General features: G+C 46.3%; 1 long non-coding RNA gene across 5 annotated transcripts in view; it reads right to left on the reverse strand.

The window, feature by feature from the left end:
• Positions 1-25,899, reverse strand: part of LOC135447682 (uncharacterized) — a 76,466-nt gene extending 50,567 nt beyond the window's left edge. For 4 of the 5 annotated variants that reach the window (XR_010440239.1, XR_010440238.1, XR_010440236.1 and 1 more), the window contains exon 1: positions 25,653-25,791. This is a non-coding gene — a long non-coding RNA (uncharacterized LOC135447682). Of the gene's footprint in view, positions 1-25,652 lie in introns of all 5 variants that reach the window. The other variant, XR_010440235.1, reaches the window with a different exon arrangement.
• Positions 25,900-27,190: the final 1,291 nt, after the last annotated feature.

The raw sequence follows: 27,190 nt of genomic DNA on the forward strand, positions 1-27,190 counted from the left end.
CCCACTTGTAAACCAAAAGCAACTTCATCCGTGTCCTACACCTTGCCCACCATCTATTCAATTGCAAGTTCTTTGGGGTGAAAGAAGTGCAAGTGAGGCCTCACATGGGAGTGGTGGCCCTTTAGGAGTGACAAATACCAACAAAAACTGTATGCAGGAAATAGGGAGAGCCTGAGCAACCCTTGGAAAGAAGCAAAGTTGAAAAGCAGCTGTACCACCCTAAGTCTAAGCTGTGCCACTGGTATCAGACAAATGGCATGCAAGCAATTTGTCAGCACTGAACTTCACAACAGACATCAGGAGTGCAGGGAGAGAACAACTGAGCTACTTTCCAAGAAATTCTGTGATTTTCCAGCTAACCATGCAGCTGTAAAACTGAGCAGCCCAGGCTGGATTATGCAATAATAGAAAGTCAATACGGTAGGCAGTCAAGATATTTCAAAACACGCTGGTGAGCTTTCTGTGCATTTTGCCGTTCCTGCCTTCTTTCTCCGTCGTGTCCATTTTACGGAAAGTCTCCAGCCCACACGGCCGGCAGCGCTCCCTCCGCGGCCGCGCAGATGCCCCGGTCCCCGCTCGGGGCACGCACCAAGAGGAGAGCAGGTACCAAGAGGAGAGCAGGTTCCTCCAGGGCTCCTGCAATGCTCCCTGCCCGACTCCGCACGGCGGGATGGATGAAAGCACAGCGATCAGTCTGTTGTTGTCAAGATGGAGAAGAACGCTTAAAAAGCCTTTGAAATAAGCAATTTCCCCTCTCATCAGTATCCTCTTGACTGCTAAGCTCCCTCCTTTGTCCCTCACCTGAATGGTGATCAGCAATGCATGAGTGGCCAAGGGGCATCAGCAGCGAGTGACAACACCAGCCGAAACCACGGAGGGAAGGAAAGGCTGATCTCTAAAGACCTCTGCCCTACGGAGGAGAAGGAAGGAAGGGCAAAGCGTGACAGCTTCATTTGTCCTGCCTATTTAGGCACAGGGTATAGCATTTGCCATCGCTTATAATAGGTTTACTTGGCATCCCATCTCTGAAACGAATCAGAATCGAATGCGCAGGGGCCAGGAATCCCACTGCCCACCAAACAAGCTTCCACCCTACAATCCTTAATTATATTTTTGCTTCTGTACTCCAGGAGGGTGAGTAGCCCTTCCACTCTGCTGTCCTCAAACAGCTACACTGCAACCAAGAAGCTTCTCCTTCGCACAGTGTGTTGTACCTTCTGGTCACACGGGTCTTGTGTTGCCTAACAGCACCCTGAGCTCAGTCAGAGCTTATATGGAGTTAAAGATCACCAAAAATCAGCTTCATTGCCATGGAAAAAGAGGGAAAATTTTATTCTTTAAAAAACTTCATTTCTCATTAGAGGTAGTTCACCTGTGATACTTCAACATTGCTGTTGAACCTGACTGCATGAGGAAGAGCTGATTGCCATGAAGAGATTCTTCACTAATCCAGCTCCATTCTTGCACAGAGCATAGTCACCAGTGTGTTGCCACATTATTTCTGAAGGGCCAGACTCCCATCTTTTATAAGTTTTAGAAGCTAGAAACAAAGTTTTAGAAAACAAGAAAGGAGTACAGAGTGTTTAAATAAAACAAAGCAGAAATTAACAGAGTCTGTTACTTTGTGTGAGTGGTCATTTTCCTAGGGAAAAATTATATTGGGACGATTCTCTGAACAACAATGCCCTAACAAAGACATCACGTGTTACACCATTTGCTCAAATAATTACACATCATTTAGATATTAGTCTTCAATCTCAAGGCATCACAAGGGAGTCTTAGCTTTTTGAGCACATGCAATTCCCATTAACAATAATGAGAGCTACTCACATATTCAGGATGGACAGTACCTCTCTTGGGAATCTCTGCATTTGTTATACCTCATCTGGGGAAACAACAGAAACGTAACACAGGCAGACCCTAAGTCGAGGAGGAGTCAGACACTGACCTGCCATGACTGATTCTCAGCACTTCTCATCAGGGATTGCTCCCCCAGCTCCTCAGGAAACGTTACTGGGATGTTCCTCACTGTGCTCCGGAGCTGCACACCTGTCTCAAACCCTCCCCAGAGCCGCTCTTGCTCCAGGCTACACCACCAGGCAAACCCACACTAGCAATGAGTGAGAACCACTTTCTGCCAATCCTGTTTCTCAAATCCACATTAGAGGATCAGATGCAGATTCTCAGATGGTAGTTTTTTACTTTGGGCTTTTCCAAATGTGGTGCCCACTAACAGCACAGCAGCCAGCTGGTTTTGCTGGCAGCTTCTGTTAGGGCTGTGTCAAACAACAGCATCCTCCTCTGTGGTGTTGGTGCCTTGAGAACCTACGCATGCAAAGGAGAGCAGAAGTGTAAATCACACAAGTGCAGCAGACCCTTCATACTGAAACTGTACCAGCAGGTGTTTAACCCCTTCTCCTCCTCCTCAGCCCTGTCACATCTGTAGAGTTCTGATCAAACTGCTCTTCTCAGCTATGCCACAAGGAAGGTGCATTTCCACGTGCTGTACAAGCTTTATTCCTGCTTATAATTCAGCAGAAGGTCCAAGAGAAGAAGATGGAGGTGTCACTGTTGAATAGAGAACTGGTCATCAGGGGCTTTGAGCTCTATGTCCAGTTTTCCTGTGGGGAATGAACTTCGGTTTCAGCCTCCAGTGACTGCACTTCTTCTTAACCCTCTGAAGGAATGCTGAGAAAGCAGCCATTCTTTCTGAAAGGCATTTTAAAAGCAGAAATGCTTGTTAGCCTTGTGTGTCTACACTAGGCCTTCTGTCATATCCCGTCCAATGTCTCTCCAGTCCCCTGCTTTTGTTTCACACCCAAATGTTTTCAACTTCAGCTCACACCAGCAGTAGGGCTGATAGAGAGCACTCTCCCCTCAGCAATCAAGTCCAGCAGTAAAATTCACTGAGCTTAACCAAATCAACACAATTTCAATGGGACACTTTAAATAGTAGCATAAGCTACAGGCTGAACCTCACAAACAGTTATAAAATTATGACAATTTTTCATTTTTATCAGTAGCCCTAGTGCTCAGCAGATAGAAATAACACTGACTTCCAGGGCTGCATCTCCCAAATGCAGGGCTGCCCAAAGCAAACCCTCCCTCTGAGTGCCTGCTGTGATGTGCAGCACTGCCTCGTGTCCTAAGGAGTCCTTCACTTACATAAACTGCTCATCTAAATATATCACTTTCCATGGCCAACGTGGTTCATAAATGGTGTTCCCTTTATTTGTTCCATTCCATAGCCATTATGAAACCTGGTAAAGAACTTTCTCCAAAGCAAAGTCAAGCCAGATTCATGCTGCTCCAAAGTGCTGATTCAGCTTTCTGGTTGTTTATCACTCAGAGGAAAACACCACTGTGCAACTGAAGAGAGTAGTACAGGAGGACACTCCAAAGAAGAGAAGCAGTATTTAAAATAAACAAACAAAAAACCCCACAAAAAAACTACTTAGCTTCTCTTTCACTTGTTATCACAAAAATCAGAGCTTACTTAAAAAAATTTTCAGAGAAAAACAGTTTCCAAGATCACAATGCCATATTAAATTCTTTCCCAAGCTCAATAAACTACGACTTATAAAACTTTTAAAATTCTTACTAGACTCAAGACAGCTCCACATGTGTCTGTGGCAAGAAGAATGGAACCTTTTGCTAAACATCTGCTAAACCTTGCCTCTTGGCTGGAACAACTCTACCCATGGCAGCGCAGTGTGGGGCTGCTGGAAGCTGGCTGTCCTCAGGAAGCTCTCACTGCCCGTGCCTGCCCATGCCTTTCCTCCCAGCCTGGCACAAGGCACGTCTCGGGGCAGCTGCAGCCCACCAGGGGCACGCTGTGGGTCATCGCGGGCTGCGGCCACACCGCCGCCAGCCACAGAGCATCACCGTCGGTACTCGCTGCTCCGGGCTCCTGCAGAGCATCACCGTCGGTACTCGCTGCTCCGGGCTCCTACAGAGCATCACCGTCGGTACTCGCTGCTCCGGGCTCCTGCAGAGCATCACCGTCGGTACTCGCTGCTCTGGGCTCCTACAGAGCATCACCGTCGGTACTCACTCTCCGGCTCCTACAGCATCACCGTCGGGACTCGTCTCTGGGTCCCACAGAGCATCACCGTCGGTACCCTGCTCGGGTCTGCAGAGCATCACCGTCGGCTCTGCTCAGGCCGCAGCCCAGCACCCTTCTGCGGGAGCAGCAGCTTCTGGGAACAGTCAGACAACTTACAGGAAGTAAATTTGCTTACTTGTGCACTGTATCAGCAATTAAACATTCCCCACTTGATTCCCTGTAAAGGCTTTTTAAGAATAAGCTCTCCTTAACCCAACAGGCATTTTTCTCTTTTGAAGCCATCCTACAGCTCTTGACTCAGAAGAACAGAAGCATCCTGTGTTAACACCATTTGGAAAAATTTGCTAAAATAGTTCAACACATGGAATTTACAAAAACTTTGCTTGCATTTGCTCAGAGCAGCTTTTTAGCTTTAAGGAGAAGCCAGTGATTTTCCATTGAGCTGCAGAGATGCAGAACAAAGCCACTGATGTTTCCACAGTCTGCTGAGTTCCATCTCAAAGCACGACTCTTTATAACAGCACAAGGAATAGATCTGCTGAATGGGAAGTTTGCCCATCTACACCTTTAAGATGCACTGGTCCATGACTTGGATGTGGGAAGAAGTTGTACATCTACAGACCAGCTGAATGTCCCACTCTTTCATGACACGATTTCTCCAGCTCAATTCTACTTCCTACTTTGAGATACTTACGATCCCAAATATTTATTTTTTAAAGTCAACTGTGTCACAAGACACTGCCCACTTCTTGTGAGCACAAGAGATATTTTTTTACCTTTAAATACCATTTTTAAAAATTTTGGTTTTTCTTCTGACAGTCCACCTGATGCTATTTACAATAAATAGGCATTTCCCCCATTGCATCTCTGCACAGTCTTAACATTCTGTAGATACTGTTCTCATGGGTTTAACTGATTTTGGCAATAATTTCTTTCCCCACATTGTAAAGCCTTATATTTTCTGAAGCTGTCCCCAACACTGTAAAATATTACATATAACCCAAGTAATTTACCTTGGAGTACAGCAATGCTCAAGATGGTCCTACTTGGTCTTTAGCATGTGGTGCACCATAAACCATGAATACAGACGCAATTCTCTCTGTATATCACAAATACTTTCCCTTGTGGATTTTTTTGAAACTGGGAAGTCATCTTGACAACCTACACAAGGAGACCCTTCAGAAAATTGAGCACTGTATCACTGTGTTTATCCCACACACCTCCCTCCTCTCAGATGGCAAGAGGATAGAAAGACAAAAAGCAGTCTGCATTCTCACAAGACAAAAAAAGACCTCTCACATCTAAAAAAGAAAACACTATGGCAATCTGGGAACTCCAGTGCATTAGAAGACGAAAGATAAATTGTGTTCTGCGAATGTCACACATGTTGTTGTTATTATCTCTAAGAGGAGGACCCCATTGTGCTAAGCACTGTTCCTGTCCCACAGGCCTCATAACCCAAGGGAAATGCAGTATTGTTGCCTCCTTTTTATGAAGGGGAAGTGGGACACCAGAAGATTCAGTGACTTGAACAAGTTACTCAATGAAATAGCAGATCTGAGAACTGAACCCACATCCAAGTCTCCGTCTCATTATTTAATCCTCACAGTGTTCAAAATCAATTTTAGTTAAGCAGCATCTAAGCTTCCAATTGGCACCCATGATTATTTCTACTTCTACAAAAAATTTGATCTATTGTTCACTCCCTCATTCATTTTAGATTCCTGTAAAACTCGTCTTTAAATATATGTCCAAAAGACACAACACAGCCACAAAACAAAACACTTCTACAAGTAGATTACTTCCACATTCAAATTCAGAGAGTAGCGAGTACCCGACATCTATCTTTAAACATGCACTTTGAAAAAAATACACAAAAACCTTCATTACATGGAAGTACACACAGTAACAGTATTGTGCTTCACAGGTGATCACAATTTTATTCCATTACAATAAAAGAAGAGCCATTATTATGCTGCCCGTAAGTGCAACATTAAGAACTGAGGTGCTCAAAACTTTCTAAAAAAATCAAGGTAGTACAAACCAGGAGTTGGGCACCTAAAAAAACCCAGCCTAGCAGCTATCCAAGCCAGTGGCTTCAAATTCCTGCCTAATTTCATATATTAAATAACTGGTGAAATCACACACTAAGTTACCTAAATGTCTGTCCATTTAATATCTGAACCTAAATCAATATTTCAAAAATCTTGAAAATGTTTTCTTTTCTTGGGAAATAAGAGAAAAAAGAACTCTAAGTCTTAACACAGAGTGAAGAGGGATGTAAGTTTTTTGGAGGTGCACAGAACAATATTCAAAATTCTAAATTTAAAAATCATGTGAGAGCAAACTCACTAGTGTAGCGAAGCTGAAGAGATGCACACTGTGGAACTTTAGAAGAGTTAACCCTAGGTCTTACACCAGAGCTGAGGTAGGAGAACACATTTATAAAGCAACAAGGCTAGTCAGGAAGCTGCACCCTGGGGATCCATGAAGTTTGTGCAGGATGAAGAAAACTCATAATGAAGTTCCAGCACTTTGGGATGGGGGAAGAGCGATAGTCTCGCCAAGCTGGATGGCTCTGCTGGGCTGGAAAACGTCCTTTCTCATAATCCAAGTGCAGCAACTTCTTCCAATTATTTTAAAGAAACTACTGGCAAAGTGAATCCTATTCCCATCCAGCGGGCTTTGCATACCTTGGTGAGACAGCAGTGCAATGTGGTTTGCTGTCAGTATGGATGAGAGCCTGGGTTGGCCATGTGTGAGGGAGCCGGTCAGAACAGGTCAGAGGTGCCGAGGAGGGAGCAGAGCTCTCCCAGCAGAGCAGACTGCTGCTGCATTACCGGGGCCACCACAGTGGCCAGAGCAAAACTCTCACCATGTCTGAGGAAACATTAAATTCAGCTCGTAGGGAACTGACTGTTATTCATCCCTCTGGAACAGAGACTGGCAAGTGCCTCCTGCTGCAGCTCTTGGGATATAAAAGAGTTAAACCAATACCAGAAACTGAGATAACAGTCAACATCTTGGCAGTGCATGGTAGTGGACTGCTCGTCTCGCTGGCAGCACCAAGCAATTCTCCTAAACCAAGTTTTAACTCACTGAACTCTATTTCTTCCTATTCTTTTCTTTGCCTCAACAGTGCATTTATTTCCTCATTTTTACAAAGAAAGAAGTACATAGGGCTACCTAATGTTGCCAGATGCTGTATTTGGCAAACTGGGAATATAAAACTGTTGGATTGCTGAATCTGCTCAGAAAAATGTCCCTGTCTTTGTCCAACATTTCAGCTTGGTCTGTTCTGACAGGTTTCTGGCTTTTCAGCAAGAAACCCTAAACCAAATATTTTCAAATACTACCTCAAGAAAATGAAGTTCGCAGAGTTTTTCTTTGGAGAGGCCTTCTTTAAAAATAATAAAAAAAAACCAAGCCAAAAAAATAGCAAAAAAAAAAAAAAACCAAAAAAACACCAACCAAACCAGCAACAACATGAAAACCCCAAACAACCAAACCCACAAAGTTTGTTTTCTCCTCCTCAAAAAAGATACAATTTTCTTGTTAAATAGTTTCAAGTACTAGCAAACTAGAGAAATTTCAAGTAACTCTAGATAGTAAAACTAGGAAAATCACCCTTCCCATGCAAATTTCTCTCCAGTATCAGCAATGCCATATCTTTATCCTCCGCTGAATGAAAGTACACATGGAAATTAACAGAAATTTCTAGCAACATGTTCCCTTTCTCCAGGGAATGCTGCTACAGCTCAAAATCTGCCTTCACTGCTGCAATGCTTCAGTTATTATTTGGATAGCAACATGTAATTCTTTCATTACCATGTTTGAGAGAAAGATCGCTTATTTCTCTCAATCTTCTCCTTGGTAATATATCATCCAGTGTTTAGGAGGGAAAAGAAATAAAATAAGAGAGAGACATTGTATTGTCCCTAGGGAAAGTCAGATCTGGGACACTGCGAGGAAAAAATAATTGGTCCCATTATTATCATTGTGTCTAGCTTTACACTTAAGGGAGAAATATGTCTGAATAGCTGGTTCCATCAGCAATGCAGATAGAGGAGAAATTCCCACAGTGTGAGTAAGTCTTCACACACTTAGAGAACGTGACCACACACAATACACATGGCAGTAGAGAAGAACAAAGCAGCCTCAGGAAGTGTCCCTGATTGTTTTCGGCTGATTAGGGACATATGCCAACAAGCCTCGAGTTGTTGAGGGAAGCTTTGCAACTTGGGGAGGTCAAATTTACATAACACAATTAAAGATATCGAGGTGTTTGGGTCCATATAAAACTCACATTCAGAACAATGTAAGGTACAAGTTTAAGACAGTTTACTTGTTTCGGACCAGTTCAACCAAGGGACAGCTTTATCATTCAAGTTGAATATGTAGGGGAGAGATTAAAAGTCAGTTCTAATGTAAAAAGCTAATGTAAATTAACACCATCCACTTGTTTTGGAATCAAACCACACAAACTTCAACTAGCTCCAGCTGTTTCAGAAAACTGCATTAAACCAGCATGAACATCAGGCCTTGAAACAAAAATACTGCCTATTACTTTTTTTAAAAGCCACCTAAATATTTTTGGATCAAATAAACTACCTGAAAATAACTGCACTTGCCAGGTTGGTGGTCTTTCCAACAGAGAAGCCAGAATTGCCCATTCCAGGTGTGAAGGCACCCTCAGTGCCAAAGGTTTCCCTGAGCTCTGATGGTGCCGCTCAGAGCCGCCGGTGGGGAAGCTTTGCCCTGCAGATAACCAGGCAGCATCGCCTCGGTGCTGGGCCAGCAGTGCAAGGGCTGCCTGGAGAACAGCTCACCTCCACAGGGGCTGCTCGCTCCCCCCTCCCCAAAAAAGCTACATTGCCCTACAGATCATTCAAGAGCCACAGTGGTTTTAAAAAATCCAACAAGATAAACTAAACACAGTACTTAGAGAAAAATGTAAGGCTTCCTGTAAATTAAATTGAACCTTTTTACATAATAGATCGCTCACAGCTATTTGTAAGGAAGTGACAAAGCTGCTGTAGATCTTAAGATATTGTAGGTTCACAGATGCAGTTATGTAAATATTTTCTGACAACTCGGCTGCTACCGAAAACATTTTTGAAGTTATCAAAAAGAATTTAAAGTATTTTCCACTCTAGTCATTAAGGTTTTATTTGCAAAAAGACAGTAGCAGAACTGTTAAGCAAAACTATCTCTTCTGCAGAAGGCACAAGCCCGGGCAGCAGCACTGCCACACACGCCAGGGGTCTGTGCCAGCGCGCCAGCGGCTGCCTGGCCCCGGGCACCCAGACAGGGCCTGCACTGGGCTGCCCAACACCCCACGGCCCGGGCAGCCCACAGACATTGCAGCCCACAGACAGGCGCAATCGCCCACAGACAGTGCACCCCACAGACAGCGCAACCCACAGACAGCGCAGCCAATGCAGCCCACAGACATTGCAGCCCACACCCCACAGCCGGGCAGCCCACAGACAGGGCAGCCCACAGACAGGGCAGCCCACACCCCACAGATGGGCACCCCACAGACAGCGCAGCCCACGGACAGCGCAGCCAATGCAGCCCACAGACAGCGCAGCCCACAGACAGCGCAGCCCACAGACAGCGCAGCCCACAGACAGCGCAGCCCACAGACAGCGCAGCCCACACGCCCCACACCTGGGCAGCCCACAGACAGCGCAGCCCACAGCCCACAGACAGCGCAGCCCTTGCCCAGGGTTCCCACTCCCTGAGGTGCCAGTGCAGCCAGGGCAGCTCACAGGTGTGCTGAGAGAGCCCTGCAGTCAGCGCCTGAAAACACAGCCAGCAGCCTGGCCTCAAAGCCAGACCTATTTCTTGGCATTGCAAAGCAGGAATATTACATGGCCTGGCAGCGCTCTTTTAGCACATGTATTTTATCTACTGTCACAAATGCATTGCCATTTAGCTGCAATTTCTTTTGGAGCTTATTTTGCTCTCCAGGCATTTAAACTGCATAATATTTTTTTTACTGTTAAGCAAATACAAGAAAACATCTATTAAGTGAAGACTATACCAGCTGGGGACAACCAAGACCAAGCCATTAGTGGTTTGTTAACTCTCCAGCAATCCTTCAGGAATCACTACTGGACTCATCAACTCCTATTAGATTCTGTGTTTGAGTCTCAGGTTTGAGACAAAGCTTTGTGAAGACATGTCATCAGACAGCTTTCCCTACTGGGTACACATCCAAGTCACCTCAAGCATGCAAGACATAATATTTTACTGCTAAAGTCAGCAGGAATTCACATTATTAAAAGGAGCATCACTGAACTCCGTTTCAGGTGGTAGAAGAACTTAGTGCTTGAAGCTTGATACCAGCTGTCTGGGTTATGCCCAAATAACACACCCTTTGAGGGGGAGTAGGGGCATTTAAGGGCAAAGGATAGGACAAATCCTCATTGCTGGGGAAAATCAGGTGATAGCAAACTGCCAGGAGACGGCATCTGAGGTACAGAAGCTGCCTGACAGCTCCTCAACCATGTAATTCATTCCTCGTCTCAGAGCTACACAGGGCAGATCTCACAGTACAACAGATCTTCAGGGCAACCTGCTTTCAGAGTTCAACACCATATTGCACTAGGGATGCTTAGAGAAGTGTAAAAGACAACTGGACATATTTACAGCACCATCTTCTGACCAAAGCACCCAATTTAAAAAAAATCATAGATTACAAAAAAAAAGACAAATTACCGTGTGTGTGTGTGTACTCACATACATACCATTTCTTATTAGTTCTAATAGAAGTTCTTGTTAGTCTAATAGAATGAATAAATGCATTTTTAGTTGGTTCTTATTAATGATTTGATTTCTCTATATGGGTAAGAAGTATTTATAATACCCTTCACTTCACCAACATATCACACAGGTCACACAGTCCTGGAGACATGAAGCAGATGCTTCCCTCCAGAGGAAAAGACACATTTAAAATTAAGGAATGGTCCATACTGGAGCACACTCTCTCCTGACTATACAAAGGAGTATAGAGAGTTTAACCCTACAAATACCCACAGGTTTTCCTTCTGCGGTCTGGACATAGACATGTGAGTTTGAGAGCTCTGTTACTGCAGCTGTGACACTTATGTTCTATAAAGGAACACCTTTAGGTGCTATAGAGCCTCAGCAGCAAACACTGCAATGGACATAACTCCAGCTTCTCACACACAGCTGGGATAAAATGCTGCTCAAGTCCAGTACGAAACTGTGTGCCACTGACTTCAGTGGAGCCTGGATTTCACACTAGTTTTGGAAGGGTTCTCATTTTTGGCTGGCAAGATTTCAACCCTTTTAATTCCCAGAAGCTCAACCACAAATCCCTCTTCTCCTCCCACACAGCTGCACTGGAACTCCCCAAGCTCCTCTAGGCAGCAGCAGAGCAAACCCCCTTGAGAAGACACAGGGCTTTGCTTGCAGGAGATCCTCACATCCTCCCAGCATCTTTCAGACGATTAGAACCCCCATCTTCCCCTCGAGCTCTGTGTATCACTGCCCACAGCACTCACTCTTGGCTTTTCCTGCAATTCAGTCAAGGGAGCACAGCATTGCCACAAGCAGGACTAACAAGATACGGAAGCATGGGCCAGAGTCTGGGGCAAAGCAAAGGACACAGCACTGGACTCAAGAATCTGCAAAAGTCCCACAAAGACACAGCACTGAGGTCTAACTTGGAGCCTGATCCTCCCCCAGTGTTTGTTTTTTTAAAAAAGCAGACATTAAAAATAGATTCTTAAAAACTGCAGTGACAGAAACAAGATATATCAAGTATTGTTCAGCCAAAAAATTAAGAACCCTCCTTTTTGGTGTCTTCCACATACAGAGCTTATCCCAGCCATCTGGCCAGCATACATGGAGACAAGACAGCAACAGCCTAACGGAAGGATAGATGTCAGAGAGCCACAAAGCAGCCTTTTACAGGGCAAATAAAGGGATGAATGCAGCCTTTTCAGAATGAAGCGTCACTGTGATTGGAAGGAGAAAGCAATTTAAAAGCTCAGGGATGTTTTCAAACTAGGAGCGTAAAAATATCAATATCCACCAGCCATCCACAGACCTTGAGGATTCTTTGACAAAATCTGGTAGTCCCAGCAGTGTGAATGACTGGAATATCAGGGGTCATGGGCACAGCACCAACAGCAGGAACAACCAAGCCTGAGAAAGTGGTGCCACATCTGGTATAAGATGACAGACACTGCACTGGCTATAGCAGAGATCAGCTTGTTCAAGCAGCAAACACAGTGTTAGCAGGCAGTCATGGAGGAGCTAAACCCTCATGGCAAAGACGTCCCATGTTTTTCACGCACAGACACCCTATGGCTATGGAAATACTCCCTCTCCAGCCTTCCAGGGATGAGGGACTCTGTGCAGCTCAGTCTGGTACCAGAATTCCTGGCGCTTTTTTGTTTCTGGCCAATCTCATTACTTTTTACTCATGGTGCAGTCAAGTCTAGAGAGGTTTCAGTCAGAAGCTGGAGCCACTAAACACTGCATGATCTTACATTTCCATGGGGAAAAGCCAGCCCTCAACCCAAGCATTTATGTCCCTCATATAAGTCAGATTTTATGACTCTCTCTGTGGCTTTCCTGAAGCCCAGAGATTCCTTAGGGACAAGAAGACAAAATGATTGTCTAGTTAAAATGGACAGGCAGCACAAGCTGTGATACACAGAACCAACTCTTAACTATTTTGTCCTGATCAGGATAGGGCTCCCAGATCAATCCAGCGCTAAGTTCCGCTGGGCACCAGCAGGAATTCCTCACCCTGTAACAACACAGCGCCACCCTGGGCTCCAGCCCTCATTGCTCCCATGTCACATTAAGGGCCGCTCATCGGCATGTCCCTGCTTCATCCTGAGCCTTACACAGGAGAAAAAGGAAGCAAGTGCTCCACCCTTGGTGAACTTTCTGTCCTGAGCTGGCAGTATTGATGCCTGGTAAGGGTCAGTCAGCTTGGATCTCACCAGGTACTGTTACTAACCATGTGAAAGAGTCCCCCCCAAAACTTCCTTTTACAGTTTCTGCTTCATGTGTGTTACATCTTAAGGCTCCCACCACAGTCCAACATTCAGTAGGGAGCTGCCATAACAGTCACACAACAGGACAGCACAAGTCATTCTGTTTGAGGCAAAAAAAGGTGCAAATTACAAAGGGCTTCCAAAGACAGAACATGCAGCAGTTCCCAAGGTTGAGACAGGACAGCAGAGCCCCTTTGGAGTCCCAACCCAGCCTGCAGGAGCAAGGGTGACAGTCCCAGAGCCCTTCCTCAGCAGCACCGTAACCAGCTGTGCTGAGGGCCTGCCGCGGCAGGGGAGAGAGCTCAGAGGCCAAAGGCACAGACCACACTCACTCAGCCCCCAAAGGCACAGACCCACACTCACTCAGCCCCCAGGCACAGACCCACACTCACACAGCCCCAAGGGCACAGACCCACACTCACTCAGCCCCCAGGGCACAGACCCACACTCTCTCAGCCCCCAGGGCCTGGGCTCGGGCTCCCTGAGCTGCCCCCATGCCCTCCGTGCTGCACAGGGCAGCCCAGCAGCCTCCCCTGTGCCCCATCTCAGAGCAGCTGTGCCACACTGAGGAGGTGATTAGGCCCTTCCTGAGCCCTTTTCAGGCTGCTGCCATTGATGTGCCCCACAAATGTATTCCACTTCACTTGCCAAAAACATACAGGAGCTACAAAAGAGGAAGGTATCTTTCAATAGCTCCTAAAATGACTTTTGCTCCTTTCCCTAAAAAGCTGCAACATAAATTAGGGCAAAGATGGGCTGCTAAGGGAAGCTCCTTTGTCCCTGTTATGTTAGAAGAGAAAAATAATTGTTGGCTTTCCATCAGCCAGCAGGAACAACTGCTGTGGTGCCATGCCAAAAGGATTTGCACCTCTCTGTACTCCTTTGTGGACAGCTATGATCTGCTGTTCTCCGAGTCAGTGTTTCTTTATTATGGCACGTATCAAAAGAGCACCATTGTTTAGAATATGCTCCTTATTTCACATCGGAAAGGGAAAATGATAGGAACATAGGGGCTCAAAGTTTGGAAGATAAAAAGGCAAACACAATAAAGACAGTTGTCTTTGAGCTTACAAGCCTCTGACATGTCACAACTGTAAGCACTGAATCATCTTCTTGGTGTACCTTGTGAACCACTTTCACTTCAAAAATAAAAATAAAGCACCAGGATTCTTTATGTCTTGACAAAATCTGCAGTGCCTGGCATTGAGCAGTGTTACATTATTTCCCTTGCAGGTGACCTGGGAGGGGTTTTCGTAAAATTGATTTCTGTTTACTTTCATATGTTTCTTTACAATGGATAAATAAAGGCTGAAGGACCCTCACCTCCCTCAAAATCTTTCTGTTCTCACTCACTGCCCTCAAACTACTTTATTTCTCAATAGCATCAGGAACTCTGAACACAGGCTCATCCCTCTGTGTTGACTGGTATCACGCTCATATTGCGAATTTTGCAAGCTGAAATAAGCACTAGGAACACCAAGCCCAAACGTACCTTGCCCCCAAACAACTCCCCCAGGAACACACTGGACATTTAGGCCGTCAGCTCTGACATCCCTGCCCAGCCAGCTGCAGTAACAAGGTGCACAGCTCATGCAGGTGCTGCTGTCACACAGAGCTCTGTATCAACCCACACATTCAACTTTTCAACAGCCTGAACCACCCCAGGTAGGGTACTAGACACAGCACAACAAACCGGTTGGCTTTCACTGGGAGCGACAGAGCCAAAAGACTCCTGCCTTTGCTTCCCAGCAAGAGACATTCCAGATGTGTTTAGGTTTCAGCAAGCACACTCAAGTTGACTAACATAGAAGCTTCCAGAAATCAGAAATTTTGCAACTACTAGATTTCATCTGGACCTTGATTATTTTTGCATCTATACAAGTATGACACAACACTGGCCTTCTCTCCACCAGAAGGCTCAGAAAGAAGAGCTCCAAATGCACAGACCACACCTGAGACCATCACAACAGCCTGGGTTTCACTCCAGTGTAGCACACAGATCCTGTCCAAATCCAATATCAACATAACGAGCATATTCTGAGCTTCTGCAGCAGGTTTCTAGAGGAAAGCATTCTGTCTTGATATCAGAACATCCAATGACAATTCAATCACCATATTCCTCAGCAAGCTGTTCCAATGTTATGTACTACTAAAGTGAAGATGGACCTTCTTGACCATGTGTATTCCTATCTTGAGGAATTGGGCTGTATTGTGCCTTTCTTTGGAAGAGCAAAGAACCCTTTATTATGAAACACCTGCTCCCACATAAAAAGGTGCAAACCCTGAGCATCCAACAGGGCCTTAATTTGCCCTATTCAGAGGTGCCTCACCTGGTCTGGATCCACTTCTGTGCCCTTCTTAGAGGGCAAACACCAGTGCTAAGCAGCATTGCAGCAAAAGTTAATCCAGTAATCCCACTCCTGATACTGGCTGCTAGACCTTTCCAAGCACTACAAATGTACAAAAGACCTCAGTCACTAGTCAGACCTTTATTTTTATAATCGAGCAGAGACGCAGTGGGCTTTGGCAGCAATACACAAGTCCTGGCTCCTGAGCTGTTTCCTCAGTTACTGGTACCTCTTCTCCTCTCATTCCTCCTGGGGATGAAGTCACGGCCATTTGAACCTGCTGCCTGTCCACCCTGCCAGCATCCCTCTGGGCAGCATCCTCCCCCAGGCCAGGTCTGGGCTCTGCTTCCCTGCCCAAAGGTTCTCGTGCAGCGCCAGTTCCATTTCCCGTCCCGCTGCAGAGAGAAGTCTCTAAGCAGGCACGCCAGCTGCCAGCGCTCCCCGCTCTGGCGCAGGGGCAGCCGCTGCCTGTCCTTAGGCCTCCGTACCGCCTCGGCCCGACCGCCAGTGAGGGACCGGGGGCTCCGAGCACGGCCTCGGCTGCTCCCCACACCCCAGGAGCTCAGAGCCCGGCACTGGGGGCGCCCCACACGCCCCAGGAGCTGCTCCCCACGCCCGGGGCTCGCAGCATGACTACGGCTGCTCCCCACACCCCGGAGCAGAAGGCAGGGCTGCAGCAGAGCCCAGCCCGGCCCTGCCGGGGCACAGCCCGGCCCAGGGCTGCCCACGGAGCCCAGCCCGGCCCTGCCGGGGCACAGCCCGGCCCAGGGCTGCAGCAGAGCCCAGCCCGGCCCTGCCGGGGCACAGCCCGGCCCAGGGCTGCCCACGGAGCCCAGCCCGGCCCTGCCGGGGCACTGGCCCAGGGCTGCAGCAGAGCCCAGCCCGGCCCTGCCGGGGCACAGCCCGGCCCAGGGCTGCCCACGGAGCCTAGCCCGGCCCTGCCGGGGCACAGCCCGGCCCAGGGCTGCAGCAGAGCCCAGCCCGGCGCTGCCCACGGAGCCCAGCCCGGCCCTGCCGGGGCACAGCCCGGCCCAGGGCTGCAGCAGAGCCCAGCCCGGCCCTGCCGGGGCACAGCCCGGCCCAGGGCTGCAGCAGAGCCCAGCCCGGCCCTGCCGGGGCACAGCCCGGCCCAGGGCTGCCCACGGAGCCCAGCCCGGCCCTGCCGGGGCACAGCCCGGCCCAGGGCTGCCCACGGAGCGTGGCAGGACTCCCCTGGGTGACCGGCTGGAGGAGTTCTGAGAGCCAGAACAAAGCCCAGAGCACTAACTATCTAACTGGTAATTACTTTCTGGTGAAGACTGAAAAATGGGTCATTAAAACCATATTAAACTGTTTTCATTAATACAAAAACCTGATTTACATTTTTTTCCCACAGAGCCATTATGTTCCAAACGCGCAGCACGGATGATTTATTTAATCACAACCACATGGAATAGCAATTTTAAGGGCCTGTGACAATCACTTTTTTAACCAGAAAACCTGGCTTGCAATAATTGTCATGTTTTCTGTTAGCCACCCTTCCCACTGCTGTCATAAACCCTCTCCTTTCCAAAGACTGCCTTCCTAGTTGCACATAAAAGCAGCACAATCCACTGATACAATTAATAACACTGAATATTTAGGTCAACGTCAGTTCTATTAATTTTATCTCTTAAAGACTCACACATTTTCTAAACAAGTCTAGCCCTTTGGGGGGTTAAACTGTAATTTGCAGTCTGGTTGTGAGTCCCTATCACATAATAGATCAATTAGGTTGAACACTCTAGTATATTAATCTTATTCACACATAGTAAAGGCAAATATGGCTAATTACTGTATTACAATATTGCCTACTTTTTGCAAATGTGTATTAAGGAAAAGGGGAGTTTACTACATTGAACTATCAAATAAATATATCTTGATATTAAACTGACAGGGAAGGTGAATGCCTGTATTAATCCATCTTATTTTGCCTAAATTAACATCCATTGGAAAATCTCTTTGCCGTTACTAATGTACTGCACATGTAGAAGAGGCTCTACCATATCAAGAACACACTATTTCCCTTCAAAGCATGCTTTGCCTGTCATAGCATTCTGTGAAACACAGCAGTGAGATTTCTTTTGCCACAACTATTAGCTTTATTTTTGTACTTTCCAGTTATGAACTACTGGTAGGATTTCAATGACTCCAGAGAAATGCAGGTACTGATCCAAGTCTAATTTCTGTGCCTCTCCCTGCAAAGTCGCATGGCCAGAGGGCTTGTCTCTGCAATGAAATTAATTGAATTCAGTTTTTAAACTACCAAGTTAATCAAGATTGGCACAACAGCTAACTGGCCAGGAAACAAGGAAGAGTCATGGTCAGCATCAAGTTTACCCGCGGCAAGCTGAGGTGAGCCTGAGTAGGATTTGTCCTCATCTGCTTTCACTAATTAGCAGGTAACAGTTAATTCATCCATAGGCTCATAATAAAATGGGACAAAAAAAGTACTGTAAGAAGTCACCTAGTCTGCCTCGAGGCACCGTGAAAAATTAGTTTCGATGTGACTAAATATCCCAGCAGAAACCTAATTCTGCTGCTTGTTCTGCCAGCGGTGGGCTGCGTGACCAAGGCAGTTGCTCCCTTCCCTTCCCTTCCGTGCTGCGGCGATTTCCCGGCCCATCTCCTTGGGCTCCCACTGCGGAGCCCGAGGGGAGGAATCCCCTCCCGCCCACGGGCACGGGCCCGGCGCTGCGGCTCCGGGCATTGCGGCTCCGGGCACTGCTGCGCTCACCGCTTACACACTCTTAGGAGCAAAGACAGAGCACAACTTGAGAGGACGGCTGTGCTTAGTGCTTCCCTAATGTTCTGCACATTTGAATTTTCCAGCAATAGCTCACAAGCTGTGAATTTGCTAAAGTGGAAACCAGGCCAATAAAAATAAAGACAGAAATCTAAATGCTTGGGCGGCTGCAACAGAAGTCTTGTATGAAACACCTGACAAAAACAGAGATTAGTTTGCCCACATAAGAGACAGTAAATTCAACAAAAACATGTTACTTTAAAAAAAGGGAAAAAATGTGTTATTTCTTCTACCCTGCTGCAGCATATAGAGCATCTCGGATCTCAGGATCATTCCACAGGACACAGGTGAAAAACAGGTTCCTCAGCTTTTTTAAGAGCACACAAAATGTGTTTATGCTAAGCACCTACTCATCCCAGGAGCCAGTTGCTCCAAGGCAGTCCCTCGCCACATGAAACACGTTGGTGTGAGATTATTTATACAGTTCCACACACACATGCACACTCCCACATACAGGAAAGAGGCTGAGCCGTGGAGGATGCAGGAGCCAAAATGCTGATTTCCTGTCGGGCTGACATCATTGGTGTACTATTTGCTATTGGAAACCTCCTTGCTTAGAAGCATTTCCCAGACTTCTTGCATCTCTTCTCTGCAAAACTTGGGAAGATAGACTATTCTCAGGTGATCCACAAAATAAAATGTTCCATAATTGACTCTGCTAAGAGCTTACACAGCTGCATGAATTATAAATTATTATTTCTGCCTTGAAAAGTATTATTACATAGTCTGAGACTACTCTTAGTCTTTTCCATGCCTAGAACTATTCCCAGCTAGAGCTGCTTCACACATGTTGCTGTTTCATAAGCCAATCTCATTTCTTAAGTGGATCATCAATACTTTGGGTTCCCCTTCTCACCTCACGGGCCCCTAACTTCAAATCCTCTCTAGAATTTTTTAACTGCCAAGTAGAAGAAATGCACAGCCAGAAACATCCAGATGTTATAAAGGATCCAGAATGAGAGTAACAATGAAGAAAAATTTCCTATTTGCTTACAACAGAATCAAATTATCTCTGTGCTCCATTTACCAAAGTCAATTATTGAATTGAATCTGTTCCTTTTGTTTAATAGGGCAACCTCAAAGAAAAAACAGTCTCTCAGTTCTAGGAAATCTGTGCAAAGAACCACATTTTTTTTCCTTGGTTGGACCAAACTGTACTAATCAATAGTTTAATTGCATCATATGGAGCCAACACTTGGAATAATTACTTTGACAACAGCATGATCAGCATTAGGGTTATTGACTTCATAGTGCCAGAAGTTCCCAAGAAGCCAGACTCAAACTACTCAAAACAACAACACTTAAATATGTGTGGAGTGAGGAAGAATTGTCCAGGAGAATCTCCAACATCAAAGTGATGTATCTCCCACTCTACCAGCAGCTGCAATCCAGAGTGCATGGTCAGTGCTCAGCAAGGAAGAGGACATGGAGGAAAAGGCTGCAGGAGCTGGAGCTGACTTATTTCCACCAGTGTCCAGCATGAAGGGAGCAATCAGCTCTGCCAGATTATGATTTCAGACAATACCTGCTCTCCAGAGTACAGCAGTATTTGGGGAACACCAAAGGCGTTCCAGAGCCACAGCCTGGATAAGGCTTGCTTACACCACAATCAAAGAACTGTTACGCTTGCAGGGTTTTTCCCTTGGCTATGTTAATTTATCTATACTTCACCTATTTTCAAATAAGGGGTTTTAAAGATTTGCCTTTGTTCTGTGCTGCATATTACTTTAAAGTATGCACCAACCATCAACAAAGCATAATTTTCAAGACTCCAAAGGATCCAGGCATATCAATAATCCAGGAAACAAAAGACAACTCATACAGAATAAACAGAACAAATGGGTCAATCTGGAGGTGTAAAGCAGCAGAAAAAAATCAGCACTCAAAAATGAAAGTGTGACTAACATAAGAGTTCACAAGGAACTGAACTGTAAGAGTTAATACTCTCTCCCTCCATTAAGCACATCAAGAGTGTTCTTTTCCTAATGAGTTAACCTCTTATTATTCAAGTTTAATGGGGACATATATTTGTTTAACCCTATAGCCTCAGGAGTCAGAATTTCCTGGTGTTAATTATATGGCATATATTCAGACTCTTTGCTAGCAACGTGAAACGACAATTTCTGCCAAACCTTGAAACCAGAAATCTCCAGCAAAGCTCAGCCTGCTTGATAGAAGAAATACACCTGAAGGCTGTAATTCCCCATGGTTCCTGCAGTCCAATTCCTGCAGGGCAGCGGACAACAGCTTAGCACACATCTTGGTCCCTAAAGCCAGCTTGGGCTCACGTCCATTGAACAGGCACCAGAGAGAGCTGCCTGGGGAGCAGGGCAGCACTACCTTCCCTTTGGCAGGAAAGGGAAGTGAGCCAGACAGATCACACCAGTGCAGAAATTCCACCTGCGAGCTTCCATTTTAACTCAAATGTGCATGGAAGTGACTGTGTGTGCACAGGACACTCTGCGGTAACAACCCTACCAGAGCTTGAATTTGTGTTGCTCTTTTTGGTCTTTTTCAGGAGAATTTAGTAGGAAAAAGAGAAGAACCCATCCTGTAGAAAGATCTCCAGCAGCACCAGGGCGCTGCTCTAAGCACTCACAAGAGAATGGCTATCCAACCCCAAGGGACAGGAGAAAGGGAGTGCACATGGGACACGCACATATCAGACAGCGCTAGCTGGGAAGGGAACACACGGAGCCCCACAGAAATCTCCTCACTCCTCCCACATAAAATCAGACATTGATAAACACAAATACCTTCAGAGCCAAGGAACAACCCACCAGCAAGAGAGGCCAATGCTGAACACACATGCTGTACCCACCAGCCTGCACTTCACTTCAGGGAAAAAAATACCAAGAGCACGGAGTGCCTCCCCAGCCACCCTGAGAACAGTGATTGCCTTCAAAGCTCTCCTCCTGTGAGAGATGCAGATTCCTTTTTGCTGTGTAAAGACAAGATTTTTGGGGTGGCAGGCAAAGTCAAGCAAAAGGGGAAAGTGGTTATTTGTGAACAACCATATAGCCATGCATGGCTTGTGAACCATGGTTAATTCAGTACCCACACGTGCTCATTAGAGCTATTCATGTGCCTGCTGCAATCAGCTTGTTTACACACTTACCAATGACAACTTTCAGATTATTACTTTAATTAAGAAAACCCCTTCATTCATTAGGATTATATCACCAAAACTCCTTTTCTGGGGGGAGAAAACTAGTATTTACAGGAAGACAAGGAGCTGAGCTAGTCACTACAGCTGCCGGTTGCTACATGGAGTTCATGCTCCAAGGATAAGGAGGCAAAGGGAACCAACACTATAAGCAGCAGGAGACAGGAGTGTAATGAACCAACTCTCAGTTACTGACGTGCAGTGAAGAGGTTTCACAGCAAATCCTGTGGGACTCCCTCACTCCTGAAGGACTGCCCCGTCAGGAGCAGGCCCACAGCAGCTTTATATCCAGCCCTGGTGCTCCTGGTACTTCCCAGGTGCCCTACCAACAGCCTGTCACAGGAATGTGAACCTCAGTGGCTGAGTCCCACAGCCCCCCCTGCGGGGACTTGTCCCAGACCCCACCATCAGGTGTGTCACAGCAGGGCAAGCCCAAGTCCAGACCCCACAACCTGCAGAAGCATCTTGCTCCTACCAGCCCCTGAGAGGTTTGTACCGGGCCCCAGCCCCTCCAGACCTGCTCCAGATGCTCTCCAGAGGGCTGGGCTCAGGACAGTGCCCTCAGCAAAGCCAGCAGCTGCAGGGCTGTCAGGAAGCCACCAGAGATGGTCCTGCTGCTCCACCCGACACAGACACCTCAGCACCAACACCTGCTGACCTGCCACCACCACAAAGTGCAATAGCTGACCTGATTTTACCATGGGAATAAAGTCATTCCTTACAGCTCTTGTTAAGACACCAAGTTCACAACAAACCTGCCTCCAAGTCAAAATCACCATATGATTATCTCCAGTCCAGCTAGAGCAAGACTAGGCTGCAAATGAGCAGCTGATTAACAACTGGTTAACTCCACCAGCATCTCCTAACCTCCTCAAGTTCTATCAGTGGCAAGCCATGTGACATTATTTCCCAGGAGGGGATTTTAACATTGTTACCGTTTTATCGAGCTAAAAAGGAGATGTTAATAAAATGCGTAATTGAAAGTTTTCCCTCTTCTCTTACTAAGAAGCTGTAACATTTTTGAAACGTTTGTCCTAAATATTTCCTGTATTCTACAGCTATAACTCTTTCCCCACACAAATTTTAAACTGACACATTAATCACTGCATTTGTTTGCAGCTATTTCTGAAGGCAGTAAATTAGTCTAAGTTACGGCATCTGACTAAAAAGTATCCTACAGATTACTTCTATGCATTTGCCAAATGCTTTCCAAAATGCTGCATGGAAAAAGTATCAGATAAAGAATATACTCTGAAAAACACCAAAAAATAATATTTTTCTATTTTTTTCCAGCTCATCAATTCTTCTGTGCTTTTTATTCCATGCATATTTCCAATTTTCCAGTATTCATCTGAAAATCCACTTTTCCCCTTGTTTAAAATTAAACCCTCAGCTATTGACACAGAGGAGATTGGCTCACACTCTCAGCAGACTGTAATAATAAGTTGTTGAAAGAAGGAGCCTTCTAGGAGCTGGTGTGAACTCAGGCTCCCGGCACTTGGAGCAGGAAAATGAGCAGGAATACTCCAGCCAGCCACCAGCAGCTCTTTGGTTTGTTTTTTCTCCACATTACCCATGGTATGTTCTACAAGCTGAAACACAGAACAAACTAAATCACTTACTTTCATTTCAAATTTGTACTCGTCTTTGATGCTGACACAACTGTCAACAAACTGAGTAAATTTCCTTTGCAGCTTGGGCTCAATATTAAAACATCCCCTGATTCAGCAAGGCTCTATTTGTCTCTATACAGTCACTGCCCCTACCACTTTACATCCCCAAGGAGCGAGCCAGAGCCCTCAAAACATCTTCTGGAGCAAATGACTTTATATTACTAAGAATCACATCTATCTTCTGTATAGCCAAGCCCTAACCAAGGTCAAAACCTCTTTCCAGGTATTGGTAGGTGGGCACAGAGTCATTCTTAAACACGTATCTGCACCGGTAGGTCAGCAGAAGACACTGAAGAAGCCCAGCAGAGATGCCAGGTCTTCAGCAAGGCCCATAGCAGATGCAGCACTGCCTTTCAGAGTCAGATCTGACTTCAGGAAGCACCCTAGACCTTTAACTCCAGCCCCAAGACACACACAGATATTCTGATAGTTACTTTTTAAAGTCTTTGTCCCAAAGGGCCCATTCCTGGGATAAAGGCTTTGCCTTTGCATGCAGTTACACATACACACCCCCACTTAAAGGTCATCAAGTAGGGGCAGGAAATCTATGAAACTTTTCTTCTCCTCTGCAAAGCAGGAACTCAGCACTGAAGGTCACCTGCTTGCTCAAGCATGCGCTGCTGGCACCCAACTCTCTAGATGCCAAGGTGCTGTTCCTGCAGGAAAAGGCAGAAGCCTTGGGAAAGGACAACATACACTGGTACTTTATGCCTACAGAGTCCTTGGGAGAGGCAGAACTTCAGCAACTTCTGGAAATTTCTCAGTTTGTGTCTGTTGGATGGGAGGGGTGGAGGGATGGTTCTCATTACCAAGTTAGAGGAGTTTTTTGACAGACAAGCCCTTCCCTGTGGACTTCACTAATGCATAAAAACTATCCCAGGATATGTTTCTGTACTGTAACTTGGAAAGGGTAAAGACTCTGATGGATAGAGCAAAACAAATATAACCCACACTCCACAACAGAGCAGCACAGAACAGCCTCTGCTGCTCCAGTGCACTCCTCCCAAATGGGAGCTCTGCCATCCTCGCCAATGGGATTAGCGCTCAGCTCTCGATAACTAGCTCAAGAGGAAACAACTGAACATGCATTGCAGCTGGAACTATAAGGCAGAAATGGAAAGTTATGGGCCAAATTCTGTCTGTTCAACCCTCTTTCATCCACCTCAGGCAAGCACAGTCCTGCCCACGAAACCAGCCTGGGTGGTGCCCAGCAGCTCCTAGGCACTGGATACCCAGGATTGACCAGCCATGCTTAGACAGAAATAGAGATCAGTCCCAGGCAGGATCACATCCAGCGAGGCAGCCCAGCACTGGTGACACCGGCTCAGAGCGCACCCTCGCAGGGGGGAGCCAGCGCTGGCACAGCCCTGCCATCAGTGCCAAGGGCAGCGAGAGCAGCACAGCCCAGCATGAGAAAGGCTGGCGGCTGTGGGCACCTCAGTGCCCCAGATGTCAGAGCGGATCAGCGCCGGGGGAGCTGGGGTGCTGCGGTCCCAGGGCAGGGCTGGATAACAATGCAGGAGGGCACAGACAGCGCAAGGGCTGGTCATTAAAGCTTCAATAGGCAGAAAGGAAAAGGAATCTCCTAATCATTTCCTTTAGCCATCTCAGCTCCTCTCCCATCCTTTCCCCCCTCCTGGCCTTTTGAAGATGCTTGCTAATAAGTGTTAACGAGTTGCCTGACAAAGGAGGAGGGGGAGGGGGAAGACGCTACCAAGGAAGAAAAGGGACCAGACAGAGGCCTGTGCATGCCAGGGCAGCTTCTGGATCCCCGGGACAGGACCCCCACTCCTGGCAGGCTCATTTCAAGCTCTGTTCGAGCTTTTAAATTTTTTTATTATTATTAGTCTTTTTTTTTCTCTGCATCCCACATTTCTCCTTCCCTTTCTTACAGCCCATCTGAGAGACGCCTGCAGCTTGCACTCACCAGCTCACCACCGTGTCAGTGCTGCCACCTTTTCCAGCACTTGTTTTCTTTCTCCCTCCATTTCAGCCCTCTCCGATACAGCCGCACACACTGAAGCCCCCTGGGCTGCCCTAGCGATCCTGCTCTTCCTGCCACAACAACTGTCCCAGAGCCCTGGCAGAAGTCTCACAACACTCTGCATTTTCCAACCACCTCTACAGCAGCTGCTCCTTCCACCTTGAAGGGTTCACCACGGCCATCAGATTTAACCCTTACAGCCTTAAATGTAGGCATTCCCATTCTTCACAGCACTCACCCTCCATATGGAGGGGCTCTACCACCACCCCAGAGCTGCCCTGTGGACACAGGATGCCATAGCCCTCCACCCTCCAGGACCCACTCACTCCTGGAGTAACCCACACCACTTTTGCTCTGGACCAGCAACTACAGAAGATGGTAAGGGAAGGGAGAATCAGACAAGCATCTTTTCCCATGGCAGAGTTTATCTCAGCTAGCTTCTGGCACGGTTCCATTCCCACGGTGGCCAATCTGCCCTCCCAGCCAGGACCTGCAGCACCAAAAGGAGATGCCACCATCTCAAGGCTCACCACCATTCTGCTCTCACCGTAGAGAAGGGAGGCCTTCACTGCAAAAGCAGCACCTCTTTGGGAACCACTAGCAGGACTCTGAAGAAAAGTGTAAAACAGAGTTTCTCTCACCTAAATCTGTAACAACAGGCTAAGCCACAACTCCCTACAGCCTAAGAACAAAGCTGCCTCTCCAGCAGACCCTTCTGCTGAGACAGTATTTTATAGAGACCCATCCCAAAGCAATCAGATCATTTCTCCCAGCTGGCCCATCCCAACCCTCCTACAAATCACTACCTGCTGCACAGGCCTTGCTCTAGCTGCTCTCAAGGGGCTGATTAACTCCTTCCCTGCCAGCCTCTAGAGGCTTGTCTGGCTTGTGGCAGCTTCCATCTGTATTTTTTCTTCCCAGTACTTCTGAAACTGAAAAGGTCTCTCTCTGCCACAAACACATATGGGGCCCGCTCTGCAGAAGGAGGTCGTCTGGCTGTTCACCTCATTTGGAAAATCACTGACCTCATTTATATTCTTACATTCAAATCTGAGCTTCCAAATGTATGAAGTGGATCAACTTGAAATCTCAGCCCTGAGGAATCTCCCTCACCGGCAGCTGTCCTTATTGACTATTGGCCTCTCCGCATTTCTTGTGCCAGAAAAGAGAAGGCAAAGGCAGACTCCCCCTGCTAGAACAGCATCAAGAGGTATTTGTGCCAGCTGAATCCAGCTTCAATGGTGTTACAGACTAAATGAATTTAATCCATAACTTTGTTTCCCACAAAGTACTACTGAGACCCTCAACATATGGATATGTCTTAAGGAAGTGATTTTCTGAGAACAATAGGGAACTTGAAGAGACTGACAATGCCTCTTTAGTGGTTTGGCTAGCACAAGAAGGTTATCAAGTTGTCCCAGGGGGAAAAGGAAAAAAAAAAAAAAAAAACCAAAAAAACCCACAAAAAATACCCACAAACAAACAAACAAAAAAAACCCAGCCAAACCCCAAACCAAAACTGAACTAGGTGCACAATTTCTGAATTGCCAGAAAAAAACTGATTTAGTATCTAATCAGATCATTGTGGTTTTACTCATTCATTCTCAATTCATCAAGAAAAGCAGTTCATTAATCTAAAGAACCAGGCATAAAATTTATATATTGACTACTCTGTTTTATTGCCAAGCCTACTGTATTATACTTCAGTTTTATGTGCATTATAATAAAAAGCATGTGTGAATTCTCATCTTCTAAAATAGTTGTGCATCCGTGTGGTTTGAGTTAATGCTTTTGAAAACAGTCTCCACATGATGCTATCTGCAAATAGAATCTGACTATGATAAAACTTTAACTCTTAAGATGTGGTCTAATAACATATTGTGATAAAAAGAAATTCATTTTCAGAAAATGGACTTTACCCACGTGCACAAAAATATTTTAAAAATATAAAACTTCTAAGGAGGCAAATATAAATTCACTGCAGTACAATCTTCACTGCCACCAAGGAGAAAACATATTTCAAATAGTGCAGCATGGGGGAAAAATTGCCATCCCAGCCAGGTTGAAAGGCTAGAGTGAGTACAT

The sequence above is a fragment of the Zonotrichia leucophrys genome, chromosome 4A, assembly GCF_028769735.1.
Source record: "Zonotrichia leucophrys gambelii isolate GWCS_2022_RI chromosome 4A, RI_Zleu_2.0, whole genome shotgun sequence".
NCBI lineage: Eukaryota > Metazoa > Chordata > Aves > Passeriformes > Passerellidae > Zonotrichia > Zonotrichia leucophrys.